General features: G+C 42.8%; 1 long non-coding RNA gene across 1 annotated transcript; it reads left to right on the top strand.

The window, feature by feature from the left end:
• Positions 1–6,903: 6,903 nt before the first annotated feature.
• On the top strand, positions 6,904–7,747 carry LOC112841751 (uncharacterized). The gene is made up of 2 exons (XR_003217906.1): positions 6,904–6,950; positions 7,331–7,747. It is a non-coding gene; the product is annotated as an uncharacterized LOC112841751 (long non-coding RNA).
• Positions 7,748–10,836: the final 3,089 nt, after the last annotated feature.

The raw sequence follows: 10,836 nt of genomic DNA, 5'->3' as shown, positions 1-10,836 counted from the left end.
GTGTTTTGTAAAAACTTTACAAGTCAGAGGGATTATTTGCTCAAACAGCAACTAGTGCAAACATATTTTGCTGGACTTAAGAAGGAGAAAGGTACAGCCTGATATGTGAAGTTTTTTAATGTTTTTTTTTTTTTTAAAAATGGTGTTTTTGTGCAACACAGTTCTTATTTAATCACATGCTGTTTGATTTATTGATTCAGAAAACAAAAGAGGATACTGTGGGTGTTGAAGAGGAGAAGGCTCCGCTGAAAAAGAAGGATAATGATTGTAACTGTTTTCTTATGGGGGGGGGGACTGTTGTGATAATTTGTCCAAGTAAAAAATCCCAGAAATGTCATGTGACAACCTCTTTGGCTTCCACGCCCATTTAGAATCTTACCACCACTTTGATCCTTTGATCCTAAAAACCCATAAATAGGAGTGAGAAGCAACAACTTTTAGTTCGTTGTTCGCAGCATTTATGTTCGCAGCATTGAAACGTTTGAGAGAGAAGCCTTTCAAAACAATTGGATCCTTTTCAGAGTGACTTTTTACACTTTCCATCATGTCTCTGAAAAAACACACAAGAAAAGAAAAAGTAAAGCCCAGCTCTCCTCTTCTGGCTCAAGAAGACAATATTCAAGTACAGAAGATGTGCTTGGAAGAGGAGATTATCTTCCTCAGAGAAGAAAATGAGAGAAAGAGCGCTGAAGTCAATAAATTGTTCAGCCAGCTTCTTGAAAAGGAAGATATTCAAAGGAGAAAGAAATGGAACTCCTAGACGTGCGTGGAAGGAACTTTGAGCTCAAAGCAAAGCTTGATAAAGCAATAGAAAAACTCAAAGAAATCCTCCAGCAGAAGAAAAATGAGAAAGACAAGGACAAAAAGGATCGGGAGCTGCAATTAAAGCTTGATGAAGCTCTGCAAAAAATACAGAAATCCTCCAAGAGAAGAAACGGCAGGACATAGAACTCCAAAACTTGGGGATCAAATACAAAGCATTGCTTCAAGAGAAAAAGCAACAACCGATCAAACAGAAAGAAAGCAAGCTTGAAGACTCGGAGGAAAACTACAGAGAGCTGAAAACAAAGCTTGATAAAGCACTGCAAAGAAATAACCAGATTCTTCAAGAAAAAGAACAACTGGAAAGAAACCAGAGAGACATGCGGTGCCAACTCCAAAGCATGGAGGAAAAATGCCAAGTCCTGGAAGTAAAACTTGATAAAACTGCAGTGCACAAGCAGAAATATCAGAGCTGCTTCAAGAGAAGACAACAGGACATAAAGCAGAAAGAAGACAAACGTTTACTCCAGGGGCTTTGAGAGGGAAAACCAAAAGCTGCAAGAACTTTACAAGAAAATGAACTACAAAGCAACTGAAATGGAAGGAGAGAAGGAGAAACTGCGAAAACAATGCTCAGCGATGCAGAGTCAGCTCAATGACATGCTGACAAAAAACACTGAACTCAAGGAACTTTCAACACCTTGAAGTGCAAAAACACTGAGGTGCAGGTGCTAAAGCAGCAACTCCAGAAAACAAATGAAGACCTGCAGTGCAAACTTGAAGAAATGGAGAGGAAAGGTCAACAGTTAGAAGACGCTCACAACAAATTACAAGAGCGTTATACAGAGATGCAGGAGGCAAAGGTAATGCAGGAGGCAACTTCTAATGAGTTGAAAGAAAGGCTCAAAGACAAACAAGCTGAATTAGAAGAAGTGGAGAAACATGCAGGAGACTTGAGAAGGAGAATACAGAAACAATCGATCAGCTGAGAAACCTGATCCTAGAGAAAAAGGTTCTCGTGGAAAAGCTCCTGGAAAAGAAGAAGAAACGCTTCCGCTTCTTCTGGAGGAAGGACACTCATGCTTTGTCTGGTTTTTCCACTGCTGATGTCACCTCGTCTTCCTCCACCTCTGTTCCATCGTAATTTTGACCTCCCTCTCCTGCCCTCTCCCTCTCTCCTGACACCTTGACACCTCTCCCCCCCTAGCTCCCTTGAACTCCTAACACCTGTCCCATCTCCCTACCCCCTCTCTCTCTTTTCACCCTCACCCCCCAACCAGTCCCGACAGTTGACTGCCCCCTCTAGAGCCTGGTTCTGTCATAGGTTTCTCCTTTAAAGGGAGTTTTTCCTATCCACCGTCGCCTAGTGCTTGCTCAGAGGGCATTGTTGGGGTTTTCTCTCCTCTATCTCTTTCCTCCTTTCTACCCTCCCCCCTCTCTCTCTTTCACCCTCACCCCCAACCAGTCCCGACAGTTGACTGCCCTCTAGAGCCTGGTTCTGTCATAGGTTTCTTCCTTTAAAGGGAGTTTTTCCTATCCACCGTCGCCTAGTGCTTGCTCAGGGGGCATTGTTGGGGTTTTCTCTCCTCTATCTCTTTCCTCCTTTCTATCCCTTTCCTTGACCCCCCCCCCCCCCCCTCCCTTTCTATTTTCCCAATAATTTAATAATAAACACAATTGGCTGCATTTTAAATATGTCTGATCAATGTCTTCATTCAAGAATGAATTGTCTTTGTTATGGAGTCATATGTATTTTGTGTCCAGATTATTAGTGTTTTAATCACATTTAGTGTTACATTTTAGATCACCACAATAGGATATCCACAATTTAGGATTCAGGCATTTGTTTTAGTTTGATATTGTAATCATTCTATGATTCAGTCATTTACAGAACCAGCAGTTAGCAGCAATAACTTCAATTCAATGACATTTGCAAGCATTCCTTTATACACAGCATTTCAGTCAGGTTGAGGTCTGGAGGATCCCTTCCAAACAAGCCATACTTGTTTGGTCTTTTTCTAATTAAACTGTCATGAACGTTAACATTTAACATGCTGTCTGAGGCCTGTAGAGGCTCATTCCTCATTCGCTAATGCACAAGTTTAATTCAAGTCAAGCAGAGTTTTATTGTCAACCCAACAACATGCACTCAAGTATACAGTGCGATACGCAGTCCCGAGTCTTTGCTCTGTCTACGCCATTTGCACATTACTCCTTTTCTCCTCTCTTGTTCTCGAGTCTTCTCCCGGAAGTGAAAAAAACTCAAGGTCATAAACTCACGTAACATAGCGTAAGAAAATAATTTTTAAACCTCTTCTCTTTTTAAAGAAATTCACATTCCATGAAATTATGTTTTAAACTAACTGATTTAAACACAACTATTTATGCATTTTAATACATTTATTTATATCAAATATTTATGCAAGTTTTAGCTTCACCATGAACTGTAATTTTATCTTTAACTTATTCCCATGAAAAAACAAACAAATACCACTGGTATTTATCAGAGTATTACAAACACACAATAGCCTGAATCCATTTTCTCACTTGAACTCATTCGCAAGAGAGAGAAGCTTTATTGACGATCACCAGCATATACATGCGCATCACATGTCAATCACAATGCATCTTATCCGCTATTTCCACCTCGCGTTATATACTCTCTGCAATAACGCACACGTTTTCTGCGTGTGTGCTATAATAAATAAAGATGTCCTTCTTACAGTTGAGAGCATATTTTGATCTGTGTCATCACTTTATGAAACTCTGAAACTTAACAGACAAATTCTCGTGGGTAACTTTTCTTTTAAACCGGGCACACGGATAATGCTTGGACGTCCAACTCCATGCGTCTTTGCGTTCAGCCGTCACACAGGGGGCAGGTCAACAGTGATCCTTCGAACTTGGCCATCTCTCTGTAACGTGAGAGTGATCCCAGGCAGCTGAATGGTCAGAGTCAGAGGTGGAAGCCTGGTCGTGACCGAATACAGAATTTGCCCGCAGGTGCAGAAACTCTGCGGCTCAGCCAGTAGAGGAAATTCTTCATGTCAATGAGAGCGCGCACCGCGCTGTCACTGAATCCATTCAGCCACGCGTTTGGGTAAGACATCGTGGTTTCACACCAGTGAGGCTGTGCTGCCAGCAATTTGTCCGAGGGTGTAATACTTGCAGGAGCTGAGTGGATTTGTTTTCAAGCCGGCTCTGAGACTGCTACCTCACAGCACTTCTGTCTAGTAAATAATGAAGGATGTTAATATGCTCTTTAGTTGAAGTACAGTACTGGGTTGCTGTGAGCTTTAAGACTTCTCCTCGCAGGTCTTCTATCTCGTGGAGTTTGTCCGAGGGTGTAATACTTGCAGGAGCTGAGTGGATTTGTTTCAAGCCGGCTCCGAGACTTCTTCCTCACAGCACTTCTGTCTAGTAAATACTGAAGGATGTTAATATGCTCTTTAGTTGAAGTACAGTACTGGGTTGCTGTGAGCTTTAAGACTTTCTCCTCGCAGGTCTTCTATCTCGTGGAATTTGTCCGAGGGTGTAATGCTTGTAGCAGCCGAGTAGGTCTGAGACTTCCTCCTTGCACCTCTTCTATCTAGTGAAGTATGAAGTATGTTAATATTGGGTTTTTGTCGAGCAGCGTCCGGGCTGGCCTGTCTCCACCTCGTTCTATAGCTCCACACTGGTATTCCTGTGCGTTATGAGCTGTCCGTCCTACAGCACGGCGCTTACCGTCCTACAGCTCCGAGCTGACTGTCCTACAGCATGACGCTTACCGTCCTACAGCTCCGAGCTTACCGTCCTACAGCTCCGAGCTGACCGTCCTACAGCACGGAGCTATCCGGCGACAGCAATTGCTTATTGATGTACACAGATGGTCAGGAGACATGCTGTTTTGTTGAAGTGCGAGAGTAACTTTTATTGATATTATTGTCATTTTATTTGTGTTGCAATAGGCAAACTCACCCGTTTGTAGATTACACTTGGATTATTTATCACAAAAGAAGACATAAGTGTATAAGCACCAAAAACTCCCCGGGTGCCCTTCAGCAAACCAAATACACTATACATGAGTATAAAACAAAACAAAACAATTACAATGGGAGACACAATACCAGTAACATACGCATTTGCACATAACGCTTTAGGCACCAAGTGAGAAACATTACCTTCAGTGTAGCATTTACCTTCATCAATTATACCAGATACACATTGGTAAGAAAGACTTCATGGTGTACTCTCGTACGATATTCTTAAATTAACTTCTCTTTTGTTTTTTGGGATCAATGAAGCTTATTCCTTAACAGTACCACTACACGCGAAAATTAACACTAGTGTCTACAGTGCAGTAAATCATGTCATACACATTGTAGAGAAATGTAACCCTCCTTTAATTTGCCAAACAATGAAACAATAAATAATAAAATGGCAGGTTTCAGTATTCAGGCAAAGCAAAACACACACAGCAATTTACCAGCTGTACACAGAATCTCCTCATATACAGTGTAAACCACCAGTGATAAAATAATTGAATGCAGTAGCACAAAGATGAGGAGGGTCCGTGATCTCCACAAGCTACCTGTTTTAGCTTCCCACGTTGCCAGAGGTACTCAGAGTGACGCGGGCACTCAGAGTGACTATCTGGGGTCCGTCTGTCGCTATCCAGTTCGGTAACGATCCTCTGCAGCTTTTTTACGTTCCACAACTTTAGCAAAACGGCAGAGTAGTCTTTATTAGCGAACGGCTGGGTTAGCCTCACTTTTACTCAATGCGTGCACGGCCGCAGGAAACAAAACACACAGTCCAGCAGACTCACGCTGAAACTTTACGTGTTATGTCACTAGCTTACCGACACTGTGTCTTATCTTTCCGAAAAGTCAAAACACACTTACTAGTACATAAAAACAAGCTAACTTCTCCACATGCTCCGTGTAACTCACGCACCACCCTCTCTCCTCGCGCTCTCTTTTTCCTTTTTCCTTCTCCACCCTGTGTTACCTTCACAGACCATATCCCCGTAGGAAATTACACTTTTCATAAGAAATTCACAAGAAAAGAAAGATAACTTATTTAAACAATGCAAACACGTTTTAATCATTTTACATGAACTTTTATCTTTTAATGTACAAGAAAGTTGAACAAATGAATTTAACTCTTTGGTATTTATATTCTTAGACTTTACTTATCTTTTACTATTCATTCTTCTTTTAACCCGGGTTACAGTAAAGCTATCTGTCCTACAGCACCGAGCTGACCGTCCCACAGGACGGCGCTTACCGTCCTACAGCTCCGAGCTGACCGTCCCACAGGACGGCGCTTACCGTCCTACAGCTCCGAGCTCACCGTCCTACAGCACCGAGCTCACCATCCTACAGCTCCGAGCTCACCGTCCTACAGCACGGCGCTTACCGTCCTACAGCTCCGAGCTCACCGTCCTACAGCACCGAGCTCACCATCCTACAGCTCCGAGCTCACCGTCCTACAGCACGGCGCTTACCGTCCTACAGCTCCGAGCTCACCGTCCTACAGCACGGAGCTATGCAGCCGACAGCAATTGCTTGTTGATGTACACAGACGGACAGGAGACATGCTGTTTTGTTGAAGTGCGAGAGTAACTTTTATTGATATTATTGTCATTTTATTTGTGTTGCCATAGGCAAACTCACCGTTTGTAGATTACACTTGGATTATTTATCACAAAAGAAGATATACGTATGGTGGCTGGGAAGTGCAAAGCACATTTACAACATAGACAACAAATAACATTTTAGAAAACACTTCTACATAAAAAAAGGCAAATAAAAAAATTGACAACAAAATAACAAGTCCGCAACAAATTAACAAGTGGCTCTTGACGGAAAGGGATTGTCTGAAATACCGGAAGTGACTCAACAATGTTTCTGGCCCAAACAAAGCGCTAGCGGAAGAGGAGCGAAAGCACACGGATAACACCAGCTATGGTTCCTTCTTGCTGTGCGGTCGGTTGTAATGTTAGATTGCACGACCGACAAGGGAATAAGCTTGAAATGGTTTATCTTTTCATTCTTTCCCCACCTGGAAGCAACATGAGGCAGCTCATGTATCAGATGTTACCAAAAGAAGACGTCTAGTCTGGATAGCAGCTGTGAGACGAGCTGATATCCAGCTCTCTTCCATCTCCAATATCTGTTGGTGCTCCAGACATTTTCATTCCGGTAAGCTCTAAATATGTTCATGTTAGCAGAGCTGCTCTGTGCAGCGTTATGGCATAATAATTTAAGGGAGAATAAAAAGTCGACACACATATCTTATTCCTGACGGAGGACTCTACCACTACACTTGTCCAGTCCATTCACAAAGTCGTTGCATGGTGAGACATGGATAGAAGGTGGGCGGAGCCTTTTACCGTCATTTTATTGTGACGCAAAACACCTGTGGACACACAATCCAACAGTTCATATCACTCTTTATAGCCTATTAGTTTTATTTTCGATGCACTCTGAGGTCATAGCAAATTAGAACAAACATCCTAATGAGTGATTTTGCAGAACTACGTTCTATTTATACAGTTGCTAATTATTTGGCATTATTGCAGGCAAACCAGCCTATGAAATGGATGAAACACATCGTGACTGGGTTCCAGCGCTACACAAGGGGCACTCCGAAATCCCTGCTTCAAACATACCGCCATGCCAATCAGATTACTTCTTCCATGTGAGGGTGAAGATGTGACCCTTCTGGATAAGATGGTGAAGGTTTGCTGCGTTTTGGTGAACAGTGTGGTAGTAAAACCAGGGAAAAATGAAACTTGTGCCTGTTAAATATTCTTAAGTCTTGCGCTGTATAAATAGCGGTAATTTTTCAAAGATACAGTAAATTAAGTAGTGTTAGTAGTTGGTAATATCATGTAAACGCTGTCATGATTTTGTGTAAACATTTTGTCATTTGTAAACTATAAATGACATTGATTCTACATTGTAACTGATGTGATGTTCTATAAAGTGGTTTTAATAAAAACAAAAGGCAAAAATTCGTTTGTTTCTTTATTCAACGTTTGAACAGTGGTACTCAGTCACTACATATTCAGTAAATGCAAATTATTTACATGGCAGTGCACTTCAGGCATAAATCTAGACCCCTAAAATAAAACATTATGGGTCATTCCCACAACCCACAGCTTTACTGTGTTCCAGCAAAGTATCCAATAGCAGTGACAACACCTCCACAATAGCAGGTGGGATTTTCTTTTTTGAGGACGGCTCCTTTTACCTGTCACTGCGGATGTTCTGTTTATGTTTTGATCGAGAGACATTTTTTGGGCAGCTGTAGAGGAGAAGTCTATCTTATGGCCATCCTCTGGCTGTATCTTGGTCATATTACCAGGTAAAACCCAGTATGTAGGTTCATCTGTAACAGTCCTGGTGCCACGGATCCGCACTGTGGCTTCTACTTCCAACAGAAGAGCAGCGACATGGGTGCAGATCTCCACGACTCCGCCTTACAGGTCTTCAACCTGTGACGCTCACAACGGCCCATGGCTGCAATGCTGGTTCATTCAGTGTTTGAGAGTGCAGTACCTGAAACACACACAGACAAAGTTAATTTAAAGACAAGGACTTTAATGAGCCAAGGCCGACATAAATGTGTTTTATCTACTTTTAATCCATTATCATAAACGTAACAGTGTTTAGAAAGTTAGCACATACATGTAATTTTTCTTTGTTTTTTTATGTATCCATCTATAGAACGCTGCATGTTATATTCCAAATCTCCCTGTTCTCTTTCAGAAACCTGCCTGCAGAGAATGAACCTAAAGTATGTAATGCAAGGATGTAATCACTTTCAAGATGGAGAAAGCATAAAGTTCGACTTTAAGAGACAATTATGGACACGTAATATGATAAGGAGATTCTGCAGGTCATTAATCAATGTATAAAAATAAAATAAAATGTATTTTAGTGACACAGGACACAAACATGGAAGCAAGATACATAATTAGGATTATTTATAATAAACATTAATAAATTATTGCAATTTCTTTAACCATACAGAATAACTAAATCCTTCATGACAATATCACATCAATGCACTGAACTCACTATGTTATCCATCTAACAGAGCCTCCACATGTTCTCACTGTAATTTCCCCCTCATGAATGAATTTATGCTTGCACTAATTGGAATGTTCGGGCGGAAAATCAAACGCATTTTACTCGCAGTAGCTACTTGAGCTGAAGCTGACTTACCTTTCTTTGAATGACGACGTACTCACAAATCTTGTACCCAATCGTTGGTGAATTGGATGTGTCCCTCCAGAAATTGACGGGGGCAGGTCAACGGTGATCCTTCGAACTTGGCCATCCCTCTGTAACGTGAGAGTGATCCCGGGCAGCTGAATGGTCAGAGTCAGAGGTGGAAGCCTGGTCGTGACCGAATACAGAATTTGCCCGCAGGTGCAGAAAACTCTGCGGCTCAGCCAGTAGAGGAAATTCTTCATGTCAATGAGAGCGCGCACCGCGCTGTCACTGAATCCATTCAGCCACGCGTTTGGGTAAGACATCGTGGTTTCACACCAGTGAGGCTGTGCTGCCAGCAATTTGTCCGAGGGTGTAATACTTGCAGGAGCTGAGTGGATTTGTTTTCAAGCCGGCTCTGAGACTGCTTCCTCACAGCACTTCTGTCTAGTAAATAATGAAGGATGTTAATATGCTCTTTAGTTGAAGTACAGTACTGGGTTGCTGTGAGCTTTAAGACTTTCTCCTCGCAGGTCTTCTATCTCGTGGAGTTTGTCCGAGGGTGTAATACTTGCAGGAGCTGAGTGGATTTGTTTTCAAGCCGGCTCCGAGACTTCTTCCTCACAGCACTTCTGTCTAGTAAATAATGAAGGATGTTAATATGCTCTTTAGTTGAAGTACAGTACTGGGTTGCTGTGAGCTTTAAGACTTTCTCCTCGCAGGTCTTCTATCTCGTGGAACTTGTCCGCGGGTGTAATGCTTGTAGCAGCCGAGTAGGTCTGAGACTTCCTCCTTGCACCTCTTCTATCTAGTGAAGTATGAAGTATGTTAATATTGGGTTTTTGTCGAGCAGCGTCCAGGCTGGCCTGTTTCCACCTCGTTCTATAGCTCCACACTGGTATTCCTGTGCGTTATGTGTTGTTTTGTGCTTTGAGCCTCACTCTTTACGGGTATGTTAATACTGTCTTTTCATGAAGTGGAGTCAACCGCTGCTCAGCGGTCCTGTAAGACGGAGTTGAGAGGCTGTTACGGCTGTGTCTTCGTTGTATCTTCGTCGAGCACGGTCGCTTTTTGCTGTATTTCCTCCGACTTGCTGAAATGCAAGTCAAATACACGAGTATTTGTCCATTTGCTCCACACGCAGCAACAACAAGTCAAGCAGTGAAACTTGCTGTGGGCAGGCGAGGACTCGAACTCGCGGCGTTCACCTCGACACACTACTTGCCAGCGCACTATCGCAGTGAGCTAAAGTGGCAGAAGTGAGTGGAGCGCGCTGTGTGGGTTTAAGAACCTGTGAGCGGGCCGTGATTTGGCATATACTTTGATTCCTGTATACACACAGATGCGCACGGATACTTTTAAAACATTCTTTCTCAACATACACGTTAAAAATACATTCACATTTCTTTACTGTCTTCGTGCGCTGACACATAGCCACAAAGTATCAGCGCAAGCACTGGCTTTAACACTCGCTCCGCTGACACCTTCTAGCCTTGTGTCCCTTTAGTCCGCATCTGGACTACACAGTTGTGCACTAAAGGGAATACACATCTTCGTGTTCCTGGCTCCTCGCTCGTTTGTATTTTCACACGCGGGTTTTGAACCCGGTCGTACACGCTGTCATCTGCCGTGGTGGCGCCCACTCTCTCAGTGCTCTCGTAGCTCCATAGTTTTCCAATGAATTCGGCAAAAGTCATTGCAAATTCACTTTGTGTGACATGATCCTGGCACTTCTTGCGAACCAGTGCTACAAATTGTCCCTCGCTCAATGTCTCACCAGCATTTCTCAGGGCAGCGGTGGCGCCCTAGGTGGCAAAAACACTTTACTTTCTCTAGGCAGTCTCAGCTACTCTGGGCCCATAACCTG

Source organism: Oreochromis niloticus, unplaced genomic scaffold (genome assembly GCF_001858045.2).
Source record: "Oreochromis niloticus isolate F11D_XX unplaced genomic scaffold, O_niloticus_UMD_NMBU tig00003091_pilon, whole genome shotgun sequence".
In the NCBI taxonomy this organism is placed as follows: domain Eukaryota; kingdom Metazoa; phylum Chordata; class Actinopteri; order Cichliformes; family Cichlidae; genus Oreochromis; species Oreochromis niloticus.
The sequence above is the reverse complement of the archived record's forward strand: the minus strand, read 5'-3'. Positions and strand labels throughout refer to the sequence as shown.